A 25321-nucleotide genomic window follows, 5' to 3' on the forward strand; every position below is an offset into this window, starting at 1 on the left:
AGAAGCAGGGAATGATGTTCTCTGTTGCTGCTCTCCTTGCAATTACATGGCCTGGCAGGTGGGAGTAGATCTACTGGGAACCTGGGGAGGGCACCAGCAGGTATGGAGGTTGTTGGATATGTGGAGGGGTGAGGAAGGATTAGGGGTGGGGGGTGGGTAAAGGGGAACAGGGAGCAGAAGAAAGGTTCATTTTGACATTTCTCCCCAAAATTCTTTTTGTTTGTTTCAATGTAAACACCTTGTGAAAGTTGACATGAATTTGTAAAATGTTTCTGTCAACCCGGATCTGCAATTTTCATCTTAAAAATGTTTGCCTGTCTATATTTGGAGGGGTGTGGAAGGAATAAACCTGCTAAGCAGACCAGGCCCTTGGATACAGCCAAACTGCACAAACAGGTCAGCGGGTGCTGAGCAAAGGTGTCTCCAAGCTCACATTTGAGCTATCTCACTGCTGCCCTGTGTAGGCTGTTCCTACTGCATTATATTAGAGCCGTGCACCAGGGTTGCTCCAACTCACACCAGTTATATTGACCACAGGGCTGCCAGCTGTAATAGAATCATAGCAACGTGTGGCTGGAAGGGACCTCGAGAGTTCATCTAGTCCAGCCCCTGAACTAAGGCAGGGCCATGTTCACCTAGGCCACGCCTGATAGGTGTTTGTCTAACCTGTTCTTAAACAAGCTCATTTTGAATTCTCATCCTGTCCTTGTACTTGCTCCTCTTTATGAGTATACTCTCCACCCCATTATCCCAGTCATTGATTAGTACAAGACCCAGGACACACCCTTGTTAGACTTCACTAGATACATCCTCCCAGTTTGACAGTAAGCCGCTGTTAAATACTCTTTGAATACGATTTTTTGCACCCTCCTTATAGTAATTTTATCAAGACGATATTTCCTTAGTTTGCCTATGAGAATGTCATGTGGAAATGTATCATAAGCCTTACTAAAGTCAAGATATAGCATGTCTACAACTTCCTCCCTATCCACTAGGCCTATAACTCCATCAAAGAAGGAAATTTAGGTTGATTTTGCATGATTTGTTCTTGATAAATCCATGTTGGCTATTACCTATTAGCCTATTGCCCTCTAGGTGCTCACAGATTGATTGTTTTAACAATTTGTTCCAGAATTTTTCCAGGTATAGAAGTTAGATTGACTTGTCTATAATTCCCTGGTTCCTCTTTGTTTCCCTTTTTAAAGATAGCTGCTATATTTGCCCATCTCCAGTTGTCTGGGACCTCACCATCTTCCATGAGTTCTCAAAGATAATTGCTAATGGTTCCGAGATTGCTTCAGCTAGTTTCTTTGTACCCTAATATGAATTTCATCAGCCCCTGATGAATATATCTAATTTATCTAAATATTTTAACTTGTTCTTTTCCCATTTTGCATTCCTTCCCCCTTGTTCTTAATATTAATTGTGTTAAATATCTGGTCACCATTAACCCTTTTAGTAAAGACTGAAGTAAAGTAGGCATTAAACACCTCAGCCTCCTTGTTGTCATCAGTTATTAACAATTCTTCCCTGCTAAATAGTGGACCTATACTTTCCTTCATCTTTCTCTGGCTCCCAGTGTATTTATAGAACCTTTTCTTATTGCCTTTTATGTCCCTTGCTAGGTGTAACTCACTTTATGCCTTAGCCTCTCTGATTTTCTCCCTATATGCTTGTGTCATTCTGTTGTACTTCTCCTTATCAATTTGTCCATGTTTCCACTCTGCGTAGGATTCCTTTTTGATTTTCAGGTCATTAAAGAGCTCCCAATGGAGCCATATTGCCCTCTCACTGTCTTTGCCTTCTCACTCAGAAGTTTGCTGTTATAACTTTAATAGTCTCTCTTTGACAAACTGCCAGCTCTCCTGAATGCCTTTTTCCTTTAGATTTTCTTCCTGTAGGAGCTTACCTACCCCTTCTGAGTTTTAGTCTACTTCTTTGACATTCATTGTCCATATTCTGCTGCTCTCATTCCTTCCTTTCCTTAGAATTATGAAATCATATCATTTTGTGATCATTTTCACCCAAATTGCCTTCAACTTTCAGATTCTCAACCAATTCCTCCCTGTTAGTCAGAATCAGTTCTAAAATGGCTGCCTCCTGGTTACTTCCTCCACCATCTGAAACAAGTTATCCCCGATCCATTCCAAGAATTCACAGGACATTTTGTATTTTACCATATTATTTTTCAATAGATGTCTGGGTAGTTAAAGTTCTCCATTACTACCAGGTTGAGTGTTTTGGATATTTCTGTTATTTGATCTAGAAATGCCACATCCACCCCCTCTTTCTGAGTTGGTGGTCTGTGGTAGACTTCTACCATGGCGTCACCACTGTTTTTTCCCCTTCTATCTTCACCCAGTCTTCCTCTGACCTCCTTCTATTCTCGGTTTATAGTGGAACACCTCCTCCTTTTTTTCCTTGTCTGTCCTTCCTTGACAAGCTATATCCCTCTATACTAATATTCCAGTCATGAGAATTACCCCACCAAGTTTCAGTGATGCCAATTAAGTAATAATTTAGCTTATGTACTCTAATACTTCCAGTTCTTCTGTTTATTCCCCAAACTCCTTGTATAGACCTCTAAGATATTAAGAGATTCCCCCACTGATTTCTCTCTTATTACTCCTATGACCCTATTGTAATTTTCCATTACCCAACCCCCAACACATCTAGCCCCCTCTGTTAAGGTCAGCTTTTTTATATACCTACCTGTAATGGCTCCCTCCAGCTCCCTGCACACTGTGTAGAGACCTCTGGTCCCCCTCTGTTCCCCTCCCCACCTAAATATACTGATGCTGAACAGAAATCCGTTTCCCCCTTCCCCTCTGTTACCTGCCATCACCAGTGGGCTGACTTCCCCTCTGTTATCTTCGGCTTCTCCTCTGAAGGAGCCATTGCTAACCTCCCAGACACCTTTACTCTCCCACAAACGTCCAGGGCAGTACCATACCTATTATTGCAATGATCATTGGAGGCCTCAGCAACACAGGATGTGGTCTCAGGCCCAGCACAGGATACTCTGAACCCTAATTCAGATAGGCGGGGGCAGAATGGAAATGGCCACTAACACCATTTCAGAGAAGGACTTCAAACAGAATGATGGGGAAACTGAAAAGCGCCCAGCATCTGAGGTGATAAAAAACATTTCCTGGCAGCAGGGTACTGTTGTCTCAGCGGCTGTTGTAATTTGTTTGCATATCAAGTGGTAGGAGACATTAAAGGATGCTGAGAGAAGAAACAACAGTTGGAAGGTAGATTGGATCCAAATAAATAGCTGTGGGGGTGGTAAGTTAGGGCATAAGTATATTGAGGGAGAGAGAGGGACTCCCCAGCAGCAGAAAAGAGGTTGGTCTGGGTAGCTTTTACAGTTGCATTGCAGAAAGCCTCAATTCTTCTAGTTCTGGAGAGCAGGGATTCAGCTGTGCACTGCCCAGCCCCTGGGATCTGTTCTTTTTTCCAGCTTGCCCTGATGTGGATGATTTTTGGCCTGTTCCAGACTGATTCTGAGTTCTGTATTGCTTATTCCTTGCAGCCTGCAGCTCCCCTGTCTCCTCATGACCTTCCAGGATTGGAAATTCGAAATGGGAAGGCCTGTTAGGGTCACATGATTTCAATAGATAATCATGGATGGAAGTACTATTAAATCTTACCTACCTCTGGGGCCTTGGGACGGATTTTTCCTCCAGGGCTTGTCTACTCCAGGTTTTGATCCCACAATAATAGCTTTCTTATAAATATCTCAGAGTTTATGTTGATTGACCATTTGAAACACATCCAGGATGGGGCTCCCAGTCTACGCCTTAGGGAGCTAGATGCTCACAGACCTTTAGAGCCAGGGGTCTTAACCTCTTACATGGCCCCCTTGAGCGTAGTATCTAAGCCACTTACAATCTTTAACATATTGTCCTCGCAACATCTCTGTGACATAGGGGAGCGCTATTGCCCCCCATTTATTTACAAATGATGAACAAAGACAAAGAGAGAGTAAGGGCTGAATGCTCAGAAGAATTTAGGCATCACAACACCTAACTGGAAAAATCACTGTGATTCTGCAGGTCTGAATGGGGAGAGATAGACACCTTAGACTAAGCCAGCCAATGGGCAATGCTGACCACAGGGATGTGGGCTAAGCCCCACCCATGTCTCAGAGATAAATGCCTACCTCTGCTTGCGATCAGTCTCTCCTATTGAAGCTGTTGCACTTCAGATAAAGAATTAGAGCCATCGGAGTGAGGAGACAGGATCCTGGATGTCCCACATGTTAGGTGTGTGCTGTAACCACTGGGCTAAAAGTTATGAGGGAAGTCTTTCCCCTCCCCCCCAGCTGTTTTGTGTGGAGCCAGGCAGCCCCTGAACAGGTCTGTCAGATCGGGCCTACCCACAACTTAGGCCAGTGGTCTCCACAGTGGGGTGCGTGCACCCCAGGGGGTGCGCAAGAGGATCCTTGGGGGTGCGTGGCAGGAGGAGCGCTTTTTTTTGTTTTTTGCTTCATCTGTTCAGGCAGCAAAAATGGTAGAGCCGGCATGGCAGGGGGTGCGTGCTCAAAATTTTTTTACTGCTATGGGTGCGCGATCAAAAAAGTTTGGAGACCACTGACTTAGGTGACCACATGCCTATCTTCCCCCAGTTTGGGAATCACTCTGGGCCTTAGGCAGGAGGTAGGCCACTGGATGCCCCTAGGAGGCAGCAGTGTGCATGCCCAGAGGCAGAAACTTGGGCACCTTGGGAACATTTACTGTAAAATCTTAGGCCTTGTCTACACTACCAAGTTTTGCCACCAAAAACTGCCTTTTAGTGACAAAACAGCCAAAGCATACAGACAGAAATGCGACTTTTGTTGCAAAAAACACCCAGTTTTGGCAACAAAAAACTTCCACCCCTGCGAGAGACTTTTGTCTTTTCCCCTCTCCTTTCAAAGCTCCAGGAAGTATCTGTGTGCTGCTCCATTTGGGAAACGAAGAAAGAGCAAATAATTGGAATGCTCCTGTTCTGCCCAGGGGAGGCTCTACCTTTTTGGCCGCCCCAAGCAGTCAAGGGGTTAAAACTAGGTGGAATTCAAAAGGGAGGGGCATTTAGGGCAGAAATCCGGGCCAACATAGAAAAGATGCTCTGTGGCTAGGGTGTAAGCCTGTACCCTGGGTTCAATTCTGTGTTCTGCCCCAGACTTCCTGTGTGGCTTTGCCCAAGTCACTTAGGGCTGAATGCTCAAAAGGAATAAGGCACCTAAGTCCCAGTTTTGGCACCACTGCAATGCACAAACCCTGTAGGTAGGTGCCTAAACTCACTCAGAGACTGGAGGCTTGTCCACACTACCAGGTTTTGTTGACAAAACTTATGTTGACACCCAAAACTCTTAGAGTTCACATGGTGAAGTGACTTAAGGATGGTGAACTTTGCCTGGAAGTCATTCAGCATCTAGATCAGTGGTCGGCAGCCTTTCAGAAGTGGTGTGCCGAGTCTTCATTTATTCACTCTAATTTAAGGTTTTGCGTGCCAGCAATACATTTTAATGTTTTTAGAAGGTCTTTCTCTATAAGTCTATATTATATAACTAAACTATTGTTGTATGTAAAGTAAATAAGGTTTTTAAAATGTTTAAGAAGCTTAATTAAAAATTAAATTAAAATGCAGAGCCCCCTGGACCGGTGGCCAGGACCCATGCAGTGTGAGTGCCACTGAAAACCAGCCTGCGTGCCGCCTTTGGCACACGTGCCATAGGTTGCCTACCCCTGGACATTTCTATATTTCAGTTGTCCTCATGGAACACATGGCTGCCCATCACCAGCACAATTGCGTAAAGAGCATTGAGGGCTACAGATGAAAACCACTGTATACGAGCTAGGTATTGTATTCCACTCCTTTCCTAAACTTGGGATAGTTCAATGCAAGAAACTTCAGGCCCATGGCACAGACAGATCTTTATTGGTAACCATGATTTTTCCCTCGAAAGATAATGAACCTCTGTTATCAGAACATCATCAGCACCATAGCAAAGAGTCCAACAGGAATGGTCCATTTCCAAGCCTTCAATCCTGTAATTAGAAAAAAAGAGAGCGTCTGGTATATTAACCGTAACTTACATTTCTCTAACACCTTAAAACCAATAGGATCCCAACATACTTAAACGTCACTAGAAAAGTCGAATGGGGGATTGGGCTTGTGTCCTTTTCTGCATCTTTATGATGGAAAAGGGCAGCCTGAAATGTTTTTACATGGAGGAAAACAAAAAACAAAACAAAACAAAAAAAGAGGTGATTGGCTTGGGGTTCTTTTAACATTAGAAATTCAGGAAGATTCTATTGTGAGAGGAGATATAGTGAAGTGATGACATCAGAGGAGTGAAAAGATTTCAGAAGATGAAGCTTGGCACATAGGAACAACTGACTGCCCTTGACAAGAAGAGAGCTGACAGGCAGTAAAAACCCTTCTTTCTTCACTTTGGGCCTCAGCACATTTATGGAGATTCCTGAAGTTGCCTTGGGTGCTTGTGCCCATTTCTAGGAAAGGATTGTCTTCCTTTTCACTTACCCTCCTTTCCATTCTTAGTGGTGGGTTCCTCACTCACTCTGGGGGTTTGTGCTGTGGGAGGTGGGGATGAGGTGGGCTCTGGAATAAGAATGAGGAAAGGAAATTCAGGGAAGGTTCAATATGCAATCACAAGGTACATCCCAACTCTGCAATCCTATGGTGTCTGGCTCTGCTTCAGGCATAGAGAACCACTCCTGACACCATCATTAAAAATGTGTTCCCTTCTGTGCAAGATATTGGTCACTGCACACAACTGGGAATGCCAGATGGGCAGTGCCTTGTTCCTCCTTGGTTCAAAGTGGGTACTTAGCACAGATCACAGGAGCACAAACCTTATTGACAGAAATGTCATGTTTGTGGGATGAGTAGGAGAGTGAGAGGCAAGAGTGCAACTGGCAATTTGTTCACTCACTGACTCATCAGAACTTCCAATAAGCTCTCTGGGGCATGGACTGTGACTTATACATAAAGTACATGTGAGGATAGGAGAAGAACAAAAATCTGCCAGCTATCATAAGAAGTGTTTCCATTAAGAAACTTATCAGAAGTCATATTTATATGGCATATTCTGCATCTACATCCATGAGTAGAGTCAGTGAGTGGTACTGAACTGGAATCACCGAGACTCCTGGGGGTAAGGACAGTGCATCTCCTGGAACATCAGAAACAGAACTTACCCTGCACTCTCAGATGTATACAGGCCACACACTTTCCAGACAGCACCAATATCACCTTATAATATCCCCCAGCTGCTTTGCTCACGTTTTTCAGATTGAAATATCCCACACACACAGAGACCTGCTCTTTGATGGGGCCATTGAGAGACTTTGAATTCCCAATAACAGAGATGATTACTTCATCCCATCGAGAAGTGGAGTTGTTCCATTTTTCCACACTGAAAGACACTTCGGAGATGTTGAGGGGGACATGCCCAGAGGATCCTTCTGTTACCAGCAACTCAGTATAATTAGAACAAACTTCACAGCCTGTTTAAAAAGAAAAAGAAAAGTGAAATTTAGTTTGGAGGACACTGTGAAGCTGGCATGGGGCAGATGGAGACCGAAATTATTATTAATTAGTTTTATAAAGCTCTAGGTTCTAGAATACATTACATCCAAGAATTCCATGTTAGGTACCCAACCTAGTGGCCTGACTTTGAGGTGCTGATCTCTCCTCCTTTTAATTGACCTCAGTTGGAGATGCTGGATACTCATCACTTCTGAAAGTCAGGCCTGTGCTGGCTGCTTCACTGTGGGAAGGGTGTGCGGGGTCTGTGTTTGAGAGTGGATGTTGGAATCATCAAGAACCAGTGGCCTCTGATTCCAGTGCCATCTCAGTGAGAAAGCTGATTGACCCATGTAGGGCCTCTGCATTGCTGTGGGGGTGATCAATATGTTAAGACAAGCCCATCTTAACCCCATCCCACCCAGGATACTTACAGCAGAGGAAAACAGATTAGATGCAAAAATTAAAGATACCTTGATTCCCACCCCTTCCTTATGTTGAATTTAAAACTGCATCCTTACTGACCCTGCAGTGTTACAAAGGCCATCTAAAAATTAATAACTATCTAGGACACATCATACATTGAGCATCCCCTCAGAAAGCTCACTCTCAAACATTTACCCTAGGCTTGCTACAGCAAACAATACCTCCTGCCAGTCTTCTCTCTTTGCTTCTGGATATCTGATCTCCACAGGCATGTCCTAATCCTGACCTTTTATTCACAGGGGCAAGCGCACCTCCAGGGGAGTGGGTCACTACTACCATGTTCCCCCTTCCCAGCCTCCTGAATCCCTCCAGCAATTGCAGTCCCACCCTAATGGGTCTCTCACCTCCAAGTCACTGAGCTGATGCTCCCTCCCTCTGCCACTTGGGCAAAGGTGATTGCATATAGAATAAGGTGCAGATGCTGAAGATTCTCTTCTGAGTCTGAAAGCCTCTCACCTCATAAGTCAACACCTCTGTCTCATGGGGAGATGGGCCCAGCCCCACCTGTGACTCATCAGATGTCTCCCTTCTCAGGCTGTGGAGCTAGAGCTCAGGTAATAACCTGAAGGACAACGAGTCCTTATAAAGGCCAGCATGAGTTCAACTGAACTAGAGAACTGTGGAGCAGGTAGGCTCTGGAGCAAGGGAGAGAACCTGGCTATTAGGTGACTTCCAGGAGATGGCTTGGAAAGGGAGAACTTCAGGGAGTAAAATGGCTTCTGTGGGAGTCCCCGGAAGGGCCGGCTCCAGGCACCAGCCAAGCAAGCTTGTGCTTGGGGCGGCAGATTCTAAGGGGCGGCTTCCGCTCAATCCTAGGGTGGCACGGCTGCCCTATTTTTTTTTTTTTGCTTTGCCTCTGGGTCCGGCCACCCTGCGCCTTGGGGTTTATTTATTTATTGCTTTACCTCCAGGTCCGGCCGTCCTGCACCCAGGGTTTTTTGCTTTGCCTCTGGGTCCAGCCGCCCTGCGCCCAGGGGTTTTTGCTTTGCCTCTGGGTCCAGCTGCCCTGCGCCCAGGGGTTTTGTTTTTGTTTTTGCTTTGCCTTCGGGTACAGCCGCCCTGCACCTTGGGGTTTGTTTATTTATTTATTTATTTATTGCTTTGCCTCCAGATCCAGCAGTCCTGCACCCAGGGTTTTGGGTTTTTTTTTGCTTTGCCTCCAGGTCCGGCCGCCCTGCGCCCAGGGGTTTGGGTTGTTTTTTTTTTGCTTTGCCTCTGGGTCCGGCTGTCCTGTGCCCTTGTTTTTGGGGGTTATTTTTGCTTGGGATGGCAAAAAAGTCAGAGCCGGCCTGGTCCCTGGATCAAGGGAATGATCTGGAGGGGCTGAGGTGATGGAAAAGCCTGTCAAACTATACTCCATGTTGGGCAGAGGAACTACTTTATTTTAGTATTTTTGCCTAAATTTTCTGTTTCACCAATACATCGGCAGGTGCAGGTTGTCTCTGAGCCCACGGGTATATGTCCTGAACCCAACCAACACTGAAAATCCTATCCCTTCTACATGGATCTCTCATTCCCATGTGGGTGAGTGTCCCTCACTGCACCCCACTTGAGTCGGGGGAATAGCCAAATTTCCTGGGGCATGAGGAAGAGAAACATCTTCTGTGGCTCTCTCATATTCATACATAATTAAATGAATGCCTCCCCTCCCCTCCTTGTCCAAGAAATAAACATTTAAATAAACTGCTTCAGCCCAACAGGCAAATGGAGAACAGTTCAAAACAGACAGAATTGCTACAACCCCACCCCCACGCCATTTAACGAGAAGATCTGTACAAAGGTACTCCCTCGTGAGAAGCTAATAAATATCAGTATTAAAGGGGAGAGCGGGGGAAAGAAACTAGGGTCACTGCACGTTGGCATTATCTGTGCATGAGGTATTAAAAGGAGGGATGAAGTTAGTCTCTTACCCCTCCAGCTATGTCTACATAGGGAGGTGTGATTACAGCTTGTGTAAACATATCTGAGCTACCATTGATTGCTAAACATAGCAGTATAGTGGTGGCGGCACAGGCTAGCCATTCACGTACAATCCTGCCCGACTCCCTGGGTAAGTACTCAGGCAGCTATCCCATGTCAGCCCCCATACCATTGTGGCTACACTATTATTTTTACCAAGTCAACTTGATCAAAGTCATGGGCCCCTTCTGCTCATGCACCCACCCTGGAGCCTCGAGACCCCCCTGTCCCTCCTGCAGCCAGAGCCACGAGCCCGGCCCCCACCCAGAGGAGCCCTATGTCCACCCCTGTCCTGTGGCCAGAGGAACCCTGGGCTAGCTGGAGCCCTGAGGCCCCTCCCAACTTGACCCCAGGCGTGCCAGAGCCCTGAGCCCCCCTTCCACACACCTGCCTGGAGAAGCACCGGGCTGGCTGCAGCCCAGGCCAGGCACAGCCGTGCCTCCCCCATCCAGACCCCAAGCTGCCCCGCAGGAAAATTCAAAAGCTCTTCTCTTCTTCTCTCTTCCGGAAGAAGAATCTGACCTTTCAACATGCGCCATGAAGGTACCATCTCCACAGCCACCCCAGAAACCTGCATGGTGCATAATAATAAGCAAAAATGTCTCCCGCCAAACCCACAACGAGCATCTGGCAGCAGCAGCTGCACCAGAGAAGACTGAGTTTAGTCCCTGGCTTAGTATACCTACTGCCCATGATCAGAGCTAACTGAGGAACACTTAACGGGTGCTGTTGTCATGCCTCTCGATTGCAATGTAGATGTAGCCCTGGAGGCACTGGGGCATGTTACAGGGCTACATGGATGGTATGGGAGTAGGGGCTCTTACCTTTGTTTGGGGAAGAGAGCATTGGAAGACCGTATAGGACAACGATTCTCAGCATGATTAAGAAAAAGGCCGCCATTATGGCTGCGACAATAACGGATGTGACGTGAAGGTACGTCATTTCCTTTCCTTTCTGCCAGTGTCTACCACAGCAGTTGCTATCATAAATTCAGAAGTTGGGAAGAGAAAACATCTCTAGCCCAACTATACCAACTCTAATGATCATGTCAACACTTTGTTTGGTCACAATGAAAGCACCAGCCTCACTTTTTCCACATGCGAAAATGCTGAATGGGATCCCTGTGTTTCTTGCTGTCTTTTGTAAGAAGAAGAGAATGTAATAACAGTATCATATGAGAAGTGATTTAGAGCACATTTAGGGGCCCCTGCTAAATTTAAGAGGAGGGGTGGAGACTTATACACATGGCTTAGAGAAGAATAGGGGAGTTTTGTATTCCGCCATACCAAATTTAAACCACAGTAACAAGAAGATCACATCTGTGGGGGACCCTAACAATGTAATTAAATTAATACAAAAGTGAGTAATGTCACAAGATCCCAAACATTCCCAACTCTTCATTTCATTCATGTCATTCCTTAGATGCCTCTTATCAGCAGGAAAACTACAAAAGGAGAAATATCCATTCAAAGAACAAACTCTGTTTCCAACACGGCTCCATGCTCAATTTAGCTCCACTTCACACTAACACTTTGAAGGGAAAACACTCCTATGCCAATATTCTTATGCACTCCAACTGCCTTTGAGGTATAAACCCCACCTCATACTCAGCTGGGATCGCCTCAGAGTCCTCATTTCTCACTGTCACACCTTCAGGGAGGAGACACAGCAAATCCCTTATACACTCCCATTGTCTCATACTCAGTAGAACAGCCTCTGAGTCTCCGTCTTCCACAGTAGCACATTCTCATAGGAATTTACAAATATAGGAAATATCTGATCAGACTAGAGATCTGTCTGGTTCCCTATCCTGTCACCAATACTGGCCAGAAGCAGCTGCTTCAGAAGAAGATGCAAAACACCGTTTCTTTCAAATCTCTTAGCTGACAAATACAGGTAGCTTATTCCATATGGGAAGGTTCTTTCTAATCCTGTTAATTACAGATTGACTCTTGTGCCCTGAAGCAGGAGTGTTTATGTCCCTCATATTTTTAATCCCATTGTATGTAAATGTACATGCTCACTATACACATAAATGTCTAACCCTTTTTTTTATTTCTACAAAGCTTTTGACCCCAATGACTTCTGACTCCAGACACAGATTGCATATTTTTGCTAGCAAGCAAGCCACTTCTTTCTTAGGACTCTTCAGAACTCTGGGGTGTAACCATCTGGTCCCAGTGATTTATTGCTCTTTAATGTATTAACAGTTTGTTCCAACACCTCCTCTTATGACATTCCAATTTCTGACAGTAACTCAACTTGATTACTTGACAAGGGCAGGACTGGGGTAGAAGATATGTCCCCAAGAGTCTCTGTAGTGAAGATGAATGCAAAGAAATCACTTAGTTTCTTTACAGTATCCTTACCCTCCCTTATTTCTCCATTGACTCCCTAGTAGTCCAGCTGAGTCACCGGTTCTCTTGCAGATCTATAAACTTAAAGAATTACACATTTGTTTTTATGTCATTGGCTATTTGCTCTTCAAATGTCCTTTTAGCCCTCCTAATTTCCAGTTTACATTTTTTTACTGAAGATTATGTTCCTTTCCCTTGGCTCCAGTAGGAGTGGAATTCTGCTTTCTGAAGGCTCTCTCTTTGGCTTGAATCAGGGGTCTCAAAGTCCCAGCTGAGTATAAGAATTTTAATTTTCTTACTCTTGACTTTTTGCACTTTTGGTGTACACATTTCTTGAAATCCCTTCTTCCATAGTTTATCTAGTTTTTAATATGATTCCTCTCCTGATGATACTGAGCTTAATTATATAGTTGCAAATAATACTTAATCACTCAACTACTGTCACTTGAATTACCTGAGGTGTGTTACTTAGGACTAAGTCAAGAACAGCCTCCTCTCTTGGGTGCTTTAGAACTGGCTGCTCAGAAAAAAGTAGTCATTCAAGGTAGCCAAAAATTGCTTCACTAAACACGTCCTATTGTTCTCCATCTGTCACAGTGACTTACACAGTAATTGGTTTTCTCTCCATGCCCCTGTGATCTCTACCACCCAGAATCAGACAGTCAGACAACAGTTCCTTTTCCAGTGTCCTACTGGAAAATCATCGGTAACCTTTTTCCTCTTCCCTCCTAGAATAAGAACACAGGGCTGTCCCTCCTCAAACAACCTTCTATAATTCTGCTTACCTGCTTGGCAGGACTGGGGTGAGCCAGAAGACTCCCAGCTTCATAAGGCTGATAACTGTTCATTCTCCCTTGGATCTCTGACTTCCCCTGCCAGTATGACAAGCTAATATCAACCCTAAATTAAGAGGAAGAGAAATAGGGATGTTGGTCATTACAAAATGACTCTGAATCAGCAGACAATGACAAAGGGGAATATGGGGTGGGAGAGGGAAAGAAGATAGAGAACAACACTGAGAGAATAGAACAGTTGGGTGCCTCTTTGGATCTGTATACAGGCCAAGAAAACCTTCCTTTCAGTCTCCTTTGAAGCTGCCAAATCCCAAGGATCTGAGCAGGGTGTTAACCCACATCCTCAATCCTGAACAGGTCTCTGTGTATAACTGATTTTTTGATTCAGTGGCTGAACTGAACAACTGAGAGAAAAAGTGGTATGGATCAACCTGATTTTTTTCTCAACTGACATAGCATTTTGAGTTGGATGAAATGGTTTGGCTGACCCACACCAAAACATATTGTTTCAATGTTGGGTATTTTTACCAAAGCAATGGAGATAAGGGGCTAAACGTAGGCCCCATTCATAACACTGTAGTGTGTATGCCCATCTCCATCAAAAGCCCAGTGGATAAACACTCACTCAGGCCAAGGGAGACCAGGTTTGAATCCCCTTCTTTTCTTTTTTTTTCTTCCCTAAGGGGATTTGAATCCAGGACTCCCACCTCCCAATAGAGTTTTCTGGGTTGGTCATTCTAAGCCTCTGCTGTTCTATTTAGCACTAAGTGGGAAGCCTAAGCACCAGGCTATACAGTCAAGCCCTTTTTCTGTTTGGACCAATGAATATTTAAGTATTTTGTGCAGTGTGCTTTGGCTGTAGGGTCACACCCACAAGTGGTCAATTCAGTCTGTAGGTTAGGAATGCTCCTGGATTCCTCCCAGAGGCTGAACCCTCAAAACAACATTTAATACTCATTTTAACTATTTAACTATTTTAACTATTTCAAATTTAATGACAATATATATCTCCAGATCAGTGGCACCGCTATGGGCACCCGCATGGCCCCACAATATGCCAATATTTTTATGGCTGACCTGGAACAACGCTTCCTCAGCTCCTGTCCACTCACGCCCCTTCTCTACCTACGCTACATTGATGACATCTTCATCATCTGGACCCATGGGAAGGAGACTCTGGAAAAATTCCACCATGATTTCAACAGCTTCCACCCCTCCATCAACCTCAGCCTGGACCTATCTACACGGGAGGTCCACTTCCTAGACACCACGGTGCAAATAAGTGGTGGTCACATTAACACCACCCTATACCGAAAACCTACCGACCGCTATGCCTACCTTCATGCCTCCAGCTTCCATCCCGGGCACACCACAAGATCCATTGTCTACAGCCAAGCACTGAGGTACAACCGTATCTGCTCTAACCCCGCAGACAGAGACCAACACTTAGAAAATCTCCACCAAGCATTCTCAAGACTACAGTACCCACATGAGGAAATAAGGAAACAGATCAACAGAGCCAGATGTGTACCCAGAAGCCTCCTACTGCAAGACAAGCCCAAGAAAGAAACCAACAGGACTCCACTGGCCATCACATACAGTCCCCAGCTCAAACCCCTCCAACGCATCATCAGGGATCTACAACCCATCCTGGACAATGATCCCACACTTTCACAGGCCTTGGGTGGCAGGCCAGTCCTCGCCCACAGACAACCTGCCAACCTGAAGCATATTCTCACCAGTAAGTGCACACCGCACCATAGTAACTCTAGCTCAGGAACCAACCCATGCAACAAACCTCGATGCCAACTCTGCCCACATATCTACACCAGCAACACCATCACAGGACCTAACCAGATCAGCCACACCATCACCGGTTCATTCACCTGCACGTCCACCAATGTAATATATGCCATCATATGCCAGCAATGCCCCTCTGCTATGTACATCGGCCAAACTGGACAGTCTCTAAGGAAAAGGATAAATGGACACAAATCAGACATTAGGAATGGCAATATACAAAAACCTGTAGGAGAACACTTCAACCTCCCTGGCCACACAATAGCAGATTTTAAGGTGGCCATCCTCCAGCAAAAAAACTTTAGGACCAGACTCCAGAGAGAAACTGCTGAGCTCCAATTCATCTGCAAATTTAACACCATCAGTTTAGGACTAAACAAAGACTGTGAATGGCTTGCCAATTACAGAACCAGTTTCTCCTCCCTTGGTTTTCACACCTCAGCTGCTGGAACAGGGCCCCATCCTCCCTGATTGATCTAACCTCGTTATCTCTAGCTTGCTTCTTGCTTGCTTATATATACACACCTGCCCCTGGAAATTTCCACTGCTTGCATCCGAAGAAGTGGGTATTCACCCACGAAAGCTCATGCTGCAAAACATCTGTTAGTCTATAAGGTGCCACAGGATTCTTTGCTGCTTCAACATTTAATACTTTCTATCATCTCCAACTGGGTAGGAGGCTCTGTCCTACCCTGGCAGACAACGATCTGGTTTCAGTCATATCCCATCTGGACTATAGCAATAATCATACTTGGGCACAAAGCCCTCAGCCCTTAGGAATCACCAGCTAATACAGAATGCTGCAGTTTCTGCTCAGCAGCAGAGACTACCATGAACACATCAGACCTGCACTGTGCTCTCCACAGCTGCGTCCCACAGAATAGAAAATCAAGTTCCAGGTCTTGGTTCTTCTCTTCAAGGCACTCCATGGCCTGGGCCTAGGGTATCATAAAGCTGAAAACTCCAGGATCCTTACTGGTATAAATTGGTGGGGGTGCCTTCTCATATACTACTGCCCCTAAGGGTAAGAAACCTCACCCCATCCCCTGCCTATAGCTGGAGACTGAATTAGTGGGGAGAACAAGAGACCCCGGTAGGTGACCCCGGTAGGGAGGACATGAGTTTGGAAGCAAGAAGGGGTGAATGTGGCACTGGTAGGGAGAGGGACCTGGTAGAAGAGGTGGGAAAAGGGAAAATGCGAGTGGAATAAGTATGTTTGGTAGGGTATTCTCCTGGCCAGGCTCTCTTGAGCTGTGGGGCTAGGCCTCACTGCTGGGACAGAGGTGGTATCTGGGGAAGCCCTAAAGTTCTTGCCTTACTCTTTTGTTTACAATCTTGAAACTGGGAAAATGCAAATGTCTGCCTGGGTTTTTCTCTGAGATTCCTGTACATTTGCTCTAGCACCCACTAAAATCTCTCTCCAGCAACCAGCAGGGCTGCAGTGACTGAGCAGGGATTTCCCCTGCAGTGTCTCTTTTCAGCCTCCTGTCAAGAGCTGCAGTAGGGTTGGCACCGAGGCTAGTTAGATTGTGTTGCCTCCTCTCTTCTTGAGCCCCCCTTGCTGGTGTCCAGATAGCATGGAACCATTGTGAGGAAGAGAGTAGGGAGGGAGAGGAGGCAGCAGCACCCAGCAACCTCAGGGTCCTGCCAGCAGTGAGGAGAAGGGGCTCTAATGGGGAGACAAGAGCTCAAGGAGAAGAACAGGCTTCCTCTTTGATTTGCGTCCATCAGCTCAACAGCAATGATAGGGCTGAATGAAGTCTTTCCGTCACTTTCTGTACAGCTTCATTCACCTTCAAACCTTTTGTTCTGCCACTCTTCACTGTGTCTATCCAGGGCAACCTCACTCTTCCTCTAGTTCTAGGGGAGCGAATGGAGGCTCGTGTGCTGCTGAGGGAATGAACCTGGGGCAGAGTAGGCCAAGGGGAGGGATAGATGGGACTAGCTAGGAATGGGACAAGCTGGGTAACAGGAGGCTCATGGAGGTAATGGGAAGCAGGGACAGAGTAAATGAGGTTGATCCAGAATCTCTCCTCAGTTCACCAAGGCTGCAGGTGTAACACTGATGGAGTCTGGTTATCAGCCGTGGGATTGAACCTGGAGCCTCTGGGAGCTTAGCGCATGAGCCTCTACCACATGAGCTAAAAGCCAACTGCTTCTTAGCTAAGGCTAGAAGGAGTCCAGTGGCACCTCAAAGACTAACAGATTTATTTGGGCATAGCCTTTAAGGTGCCATCGGACTCGTTGTTTTTGTGGATACAGACTAACATGGCTACCCCTCTGACACTTAGCTAAGGCTGCAGTGCAGACTCATTTGATCTCTAAGTGGTCTTAGGGCCACTAGATGGGACAGAACACCACATCCACAAGGTGTGTGGGTTACATAGGCACTGTTCCTCATCCTTCCCCTACCCTGATGCTGTCCAATGCCCTACTCCCCACTGGCTGCCCCCAACACTGGCCCTTTTGCTCTCTTGTCCCAATGCTTGGGGACTCTCTCAGGGGTGAATCAGTGACTATTCTTCACTGAGGAGAAATGTCACCTGTTGAGAGGCACCTGCTAAGGGGCTACGTGTGTGGGAGGGAAAGAAATGAATGCCTTGTACTTTTGACTTTGTCATTTTGGCAGCAGATAAGTAGCAGTGAGTGAAACCAGTTGGGCAGAACAGCATTTGGATTCTCCAGTATCTCAATAATAGACACATGTGAGCATTATCCCTAGTGCATGGGATGCTGGAGCTTGAACTCACATGCATTGTGTCGGGTGTGATAGTAAAAAGTTTGAGGACTACTGTTCCAGCAGCTTTTTAACCTCATTTTTCTCCTTACTTGGGCTTCCGTTTGTTTTAGAGTTTGTTCTGTTTTCACATCTGCCTCTTTCAACTTCTTGTTTTTAAATTTGAACTACTTCAGCTTTACAGAAAAGAAAAGAGGAACCAATACCACAAAGAGAACATTGCAAGTCATGTTTTATTTCTCTCTTCCTTGTGGATCTGGGCTCTCAAAGGTTCGATGCAGCCCCCTAAAAATCGTGTCAGGTTCAGCAACCCACCCCAAATCTTTTCCCATACGATCCCATCTCTATTACACCTGTAAGAAATGAGCTAATTAATGTCTAGGGACAGATGGGTTAATTGTATGTGGTTACAACAATATAATAGCAAAATGTATAATTGTATCCCTCACCTCCCACCTTTTGTCTGTTTCTTGTTGGATTTTCGAGAAATGAACTGGTGGGACTGCGTAGTTGCAGTGATCAGTGGTGCAGTGTGTTCAGCGTAACCATGCTCTTTTGGGTGCTGACCCAGCAGTCACCTAGCATTACACTGCACAATTACAATGTCCTCTGGGTACATGTCCCATAGTTCCTTGCACAGATCCCCAGAAGCAGTGAATTCTGGGAGATTTCAAAAGGCCCCAAAGGATACATCACAAAACTCAGGGGGATTGTGAAAGAAGAAGACAAATTCTCATAGTCCCCAGAGAAAGTCTCATAAATTCCCTTGTACCTGTATTAGTTCCAACTTTTCTTCTCAAAATAGAAGCCAGAATGCATGCTCAGCAAGAAAGATTTCTGCTGCAGTTTTGGAAAAACTATTGTGAGGCATCCAAGGCAACTGAAGCAAGCTGATAAAGCACTGCATGAGCACTGCATAAGCTTATCCTGAACCAAGCAGGCACCCAGTGCCCCAGCCAAGTACATGCTAGGGTAAAAATCTTCCAACGAACATGCACGCGGCGCGCGCACACCTAATTGAAATGGATATGAGCAACACATCTCGAAGAACAACGGTCTTTTCTGCACTTGCAACGGATGTTCACTAGGTGGAGTGCTCTTCATGGGTCCGGTCCATGACTACAGCCCGGTGAGATTAGCTTGATGCGAGGCTGCTTTCATCGACCTATTTATGTCAGTATCTACATTTCCAGAGCTGTCCCATCCATTGGATGGTTTGGAGCGGTTGCCCCAGGCCCCACGCTTTGGGAAGCCCCATGCAGTTCAAATAGAGATGGGATACTTCATTTTCTGTCTTAAGGCAGCATAAGGCGTTGCTGTGTGCTGTTCACCAGCTATTGCACCCCACCCTAGAGGCAGCTGCATTTCAACACTGGGTGAGGGATCTCTGTGCTACATCCTATGTGACTGTTAACCAGCTGCTGCACCCTGCCCCAGAGGCAGCTGCAGTTCAGGTTGAGAAAAGTGGTTCCTATGTATTATAATGAGCCAGTCTTATCACACAACGAGAGGGAATGGCTTTGTGTTCTCACCAAAGTAGCTCCTGCAAAGAAATCTGTGAAGGGCTTGATAGACAACACTGTAACACTGAACATAGATATAAAAATACTTTATTAAATAATATATTTATAGAGGAGCATGAGGTTACTTAAAGAATGGAGAATGGGCTCCATTCAAAGTTATGGGCCAGATCCTCAGCTGGTGGAAATCATCATAGCTTCACATGAACCTACGCTGGTTCTCAAAAGCTAAGAATGTGGCCCCGAGTATTATTTATATGGCACCAAAAGTGCACTGGACACTGGACAGATAAATAAGGAGACGCAGGGCCTGATTCTCTTGTCACACTCACTTTACATTAGTGTAACTCCATTGATTTCAGCTGAGTTTACTCCTGATTTACACCAGGATGAATGAGAAACCTTAGTTCTTCTTTGAGGACTGTGCCTGTGGATGCTCCACTTTAGCAGTATGTGGCCCTGCACTTCTAGTTGGAGATTTGTAGTAGCAGTGCCCCGGATGGCTGCACATGCCTGGCAGCTGACTTGCACCGCACCGAGCGGTTACCCCGTGCGCAGCCAAACATCCCCCGGTTCCTTCTCTACCGCTTTTAGCTTTGGTTGGAACAACACCAGCACCCTCAACAACTCTAGAGATTCCTATTATTTCAGCCCTTTCTCAATTTTTACCCTTCCTTTATTAATTTCTCCCTTCATTTTTTCTTCACCTTAAAAAAAAAAAACACAACACTTTTCCCTCCCCATGTATCCGGGCCTCAGGCAGGCAGTCGCCTAATGACAGAAGAGGCATTGGAATGGGACTATCCCCTTCTTTTGCAACAACAACCTCTCAGACATGCCTGGCTCTCCAGGTTTCAAATGCTGTCTGACTTGCAGACTCTCAATACCACTGTCAGATGGCTACACACAATGTGTCTGCTGGCTGGGGGGGAGACACATTGCCCAGAAGTATCCCCACTGTAAAAAACCGACAGCAAGAACAAGAAAGGCTAGGGGTCCCCAGTTAAAACGCCTAATGATGGAGAAATCCCTCAGACCTGCCTCCGATCCCAAGTCCCGGACGCTTCCTGGCCAGCGCTTGCTTGCAGCTGCCTCAGACATGGGATCCTCTTCAAAAACGGCTACAAAGGATCCTGTTCCTAAAAAAGCCACAAAAATGTGGTCTCACACTTCTTCACAGTGAGAATCCCCTAGAAAAAAGTGATCTCCGACCTCAAAGTCTGCTGGCACTGAGAGTGCCAGACCGCGAGGCACAAGGACCATCTAGTACTGAGATGTTCCAAGGAGCAAAAGACCCGGTGAGGCCTACCTCTCATGGACGCACACCTACCAAAACTGAGCCTCCTACCTCAGCACCGAGGGAACCTAAGAGAACCCAGGCACTGAGCAGCACAATGGTGCCACCTGCTGCACCAATACAGTACAGCAAATCTGCGGCATCAGCAAGGCTCACGCTGATTCCCAGCCAGAGCTTGCCTCCCACTTCAGTATCGAGCCTCCCTGTGCCGCAACAGTGTGTCAGCCAGGAGGAACTCCTCATCCCTTCTACTCCAGGAACTCTGCTTCTCGGCACCTGCGGCACCCCAGCCAGACCAGGGCCAAGCTTTAATACTACCCCTGCTGGCTCAGCCCCTCCTCTTTCCAGAGATGAAGAGGAGGAAGTAGAAGCAGGGATGTACACCCCTCGCCATTCCTCACCCAAACCTGGACCCTCCAACCCCCCCAGGTTCAGGACACCACAATCATCTTCGCCTTCTACCCCAGCTTCCCCAGAAGTGCTGGAGAAGGAAGCCAAAGAACCTGAAGATAGGCGAGAGGGTTACACCCTCCCACCTACCCACATTTTCGTTTAGTCTCTTGACGAAATAATAATGCTGCCTCTCACGACATCGGGAGATGATTTCAAATCTTTTCAGAATCTGTTTCAATGAGTAGCCGACTCCCTTTATATATCACTGCTACCAAAGACACAGCATAAGCTGACAGATATACTTCAAGCTTCTCCAGCAGCCAAAATAGCTCTACCCGTTAATGCTGGCATCATGGACCCTGCAAAAACTGCCTGGCAGTCGCCAGCCACAGCTCCACCTTCTTGTAAAAGATCTGACAAGAAGTACTATGTACCGGCTAACGGAGCTGACTTTTTGTTTACCTACCCTATCCCACACTCATTGGTGGTAGAGACAGTTAATCAAAAGGGGAAGCAACATCAGGCCAGAACCACCCAGTATGATAAAGACTGGAAACAGCTAGACTTCTCTGGCAGGAAAGCCTATTCATCGGCGACCCTCCAATTTCGCAGAGCCAACTATTCCGCCCTACTAGCCAATACGCACACAACGTTTTTTCAGACGTCAATTTTTATTGAACACCTTCCAGCAGATAAAAAAAGAACAATATAAAGCCAACATAACAGAGGGTTCCCTCATTTCCTGAACCGCTCTGAAAGTTTCTCTAGATTCTGCTGACACAGCGGCCCAATCCATCGCCGCATCCGTCATCATGCGCAAGACTTCCTGGCTACATCTCTCTGGCTTCCCCAGGGAAGTTCAGGCTACGGTAGAGGACCTACGTTTTGAAGGCCAAAATCCGTTCACAGAGAGCACAGCTGTGTGCTTACACACCTTGAAGGATTCCCATGCAACATTAAAGACTCTGGGAATATATGTCCCTGTGAACAAAAAGAAACAGGGCAGATTCTATAACCAGTGATTCCACACTGCCCTATACACCCAGCCTCAAAGACATTATGACCAGTGCCACAAGCAGCGCCAGTTAAGACAAGTCTGAGATCAGAGCCTCGTGCTGGGCGCTGCACCCCACCCTACTGAGCCCCAACCAGCTGCACCTGGACCCCCACCCCACTGAGCCCCACTCCCCCAACATCTGGACTCCCCACTTAGCTCCCCACACACAGACCCCCCTGGTGAGCCCCAACAACCTTCACCTGGACTCCCCTGCAGAGTCCCATTAAGGTTGCACTCAGGACCCCCACAAGAAGCCCCTGTGCATCCAGATCCCCCACCCCCGCACCGGGATCTCCCACTGAGACACCCTCACCCAGATTGCCCAATACAGAACCCTCTTAACTATGGGACCAGATAGCAAGGGTGAAAAATCAGGACAGGAAGTGTGGGGTAATTGGCGCCTAGAGAAGATGAAGCCCTGAATAGCGGGACTGACTGTCCCTATAAAATCAGGACATCGGGATCCCGCACACTAAGCCCCTCCACATTTTTATCCTGCCTTGCTGCGCCTGCCCGCCCACCCGCCCGCCCACACTTGATGCACTTGTCACGGAGGGGCAGGGCCCTCATATGTTTCTGGGGAACCTGCAGGCCCAAGTCCTTGTGCTGTGTCAGGGTTGGGTGCAGCCTCACGACTGAGTCCATGTCCTGGAGGGAGCTGCACAGTGATCTCTCACCTCTGTGCAGCCAGAGTCCTGTGCTCCCCAATGCCAGGCTGGAGCCTCCACATCTATTTCACAAATACAATTTGCAGAATTTTAAAATATTGTGTGCAGATTTTTTTTTTGGTGCAGAATTTCATTTTTTGGCACAGAATGCCCTCAGGAGTAATCCTGCAATGACAGTGCCCCACTCTCTAGGCAAGGCACTAGTAGGCAATTCACCTGACCATGATGGCAAGCCCCAATCTGCAAAGATAGAGAGGGAGGGAAGGAATGGATTTTGCAATGAACTGCAGTGCAAGTGAAGGGCAGTGGGATGTACCAAGTAGGGACTGTACCCCTGAATCAGAGCAAGAAGGAGTGGGGGAGAACTCTATTCTGACTTCTAAGTTCTGTCTCTCTAATCAGACTTGTCAGAATGCACGACTGGAAAGAGAAATGTGCTATTTGCCAAGCATGAAGGGTTAGACTGGGACCATGACTTACTAGAGAGCGCTGCATGAGTGCAACAGGTCAGGTTACAGCAATCGAGGGCTGTTGGTGAGCCATGACAAAAGCTCCCATGTGAATCTTCACTGTGACCCCACCCCAGAGCTTCACCCACCATTTGGAAGAGCACTAGCAGGGGCCCCTCCCACAGAGGCAGAGCATGCGGTCCCTCCATTGCTACCGGGGTGGCTGAGTCTTCTGCATTCTGCCCCTCCCATCACACACAGAACCACTGCTGGGGTGGGCTTGGTGAGTCCGGGAGTTAACACCCCATTGAGGTGCATGGGGCAGCACACAATTCCCATAGTTGCCTAAGGTGACTGCATCCTGCTACAACCACACCCCACAATTTATGCAAACCACTAGTGGGCAGTCAACTTTGGGTATGTGAAATGTTCAGTTTTTGAAATCTGTTAATTAATTTTGGAATCACTTTGTTACATTTTAAGTATTTAGCAAAATGTTTCTATGAAAATTGACAAAGGAAAGAGAAAGCTAGGGTTCAAAGGGGACTTAAAGGATTCATGGGTCTAGTAGGGAGAAATCATTGCACTGCGACAGATTGAAGGTTGGAAATATAGAAAATTAAAGAGGATGATGGGAGACTGAGGCTGGAGACTCAGAACAAAGGACAATAGCAACACCTAGTTCTTATAGGGCATTTTTGGTCCATAGATCTCAAAGGGCTCTACAGTTGGGGAAAAGAATCAGGAGGAGGCAGATTGACTTGCCCAAAAGTCACACAGTAGGCCACTGGCAGAGCTAGGATTAGAAACCCTGTATCTAAATGCCAGAATGGCACACTATACCACAGTGCCCCCTACAGTTTCTGGAGACACAGACTAAAGGGAATGAATAAGGAAGGCTCTGATGAGACAGACACGTTCTGTACCAAGTATAATGTTAGCACTTCAACAGCAACAACAGTAAAATCATCCTGTTTTTCTATTGTGCAATACAATTTGCATTCTGCTTGAGTGGAGATATCCTGGGCTGTGTCAGGCTGTTTGAAAGTAGAGCGCACTCAGTAGAACCCGCCCAGCGGAGATCCAGACAGCAAGATTAGGTACTGCCAAGACAGGAGTGAGAAGAATTAAAGAAGCAGCTGGCTGCACATGCTGAAGTATGAGATGACGTGTATTCAGCAATATCTATGCTGCCAGCCAAGCCTCTTTACTATGAGCCAAGCCCGCTGTAAGATGACACAACTCTCTCACCACGTTTACTTCATCTGGCTGCCACCACAGCTCCAGGGCCCAGCAGGATATTCCCATCACCCTTTCACTGAGTGAGAGTGACATACAAACCCTACTCTGAACACTCTCCGCTGTGCACCCTAAAACCCTCCCTCCCAGCTCCCTGCTATGACAGGGGCTCCCTGTGGAAGTCCCCAGCACTGTGGACATGGGGGAGATGAACCCTGCACAGAGAGCAGACTGAGTGGGCAAAGTCACTTTGCAGACATTGCTGTGGGGACGTGTCCCTTTACAAGGCTCTGGCACATGTGTGTGGAACCAGTTCTCGGGTTGTGCAGAGTTGATCAGTAGAAGAACATTGTCACTGAATAAAGCCAGTGCTCTGCAAATGCTTTTTACTGAACTCCGCGACTGCCCCCCAGATTGATGCAGAAGGAGGAGAGGGTGTAACACTCAACAGGAAGGAACCACAAAGTCACTGGGGAGTAAATACACCCTGGATTTTCTTCTCTCCAGACACTCTGTGTAACCCACTGCTCAGCCCTGCCAGACGAGCCCTAACCACAGAGGAGTTGGGTGTGTTACAGCCACTGCAGGCTAAGCCCAACTCCAGCTATAGTGGGTTGTACATTTTAGCTCTACATGTGCCCGGTTCAATCCCCAGCATGACAGCCAAGATGGGGGTCACCCACTTGTTTGCAGCGCTGTGGAATACTGTCCCTCAGAGCCAAGGCAGGCAGAGGGGCCAGTAACACACCTCCTGGATCAGTCTACACACGTACATGGGTTGACCAATACTCAGCTCTGCCATAGATTCCCTCAGTGACCGTGGGGAAGACACTGCATCTCTCTGGGCCTCAATGCCCATCTGTAAGGGATAATAATCCTTCTTGTACGTCAGCTCCTTGAGGCAGGGATCGTCTCTCACTGTGTGTCTGTTCACTTGCTTACATCATGTGTTTGTGGAAGCAGGAAATCTTGTTGCAGGGTGAATCTCCCAGAGTTGGAGAGATCTGTGGAGTGCATGAGGTAGCAAGG

The 25321-nt window shown here is 46.7% G+C and overlaps 1 protein-coding gene across 9 annotated transcripts in view; it reads left to right on the plus strand.

Annotated features, from left to right (window-relative positions):
- LOC120392407 (C-type lectin domain family 2 member D-like) overlaps positions 1-25321 on the plus strand; it is a 73961-nt gene that overhangs the window by 18857 nt on the left and 29783 nt on the right. For 2 of the 9 annotated variants that reach the window (XR_005591686.1, XR_005591687.1), the window contains exon 3: positions 5754-5845. The exons of the other annotated variants lie outside the window; for them this stretch is intronic. The gene's annotated coding sequence lies outside the window, so the exon portion shown is untranslated. The remainder of the gene's footprint in view (positions 1-5753; positions 5846-25321) is intronic. 9 annotated transcript variants of the gene reach the window in all.

This window comes from Mauremys reevesii, unplaced genomic scaffold, assembly GCF_016161935.1.
Source record: "Mauremys reevesii isolate NIE-2019 unplaced genomic scaffold, ASM1616193v1 Contig1, whole genome shotgun sequence".
Classification (NCBI taxonomy): domain Eukaryota; kingdom Metazoa; phylum Chordata; order Testudines; family Geoemydidae; genus Mauremys; species Mauremys reevesii.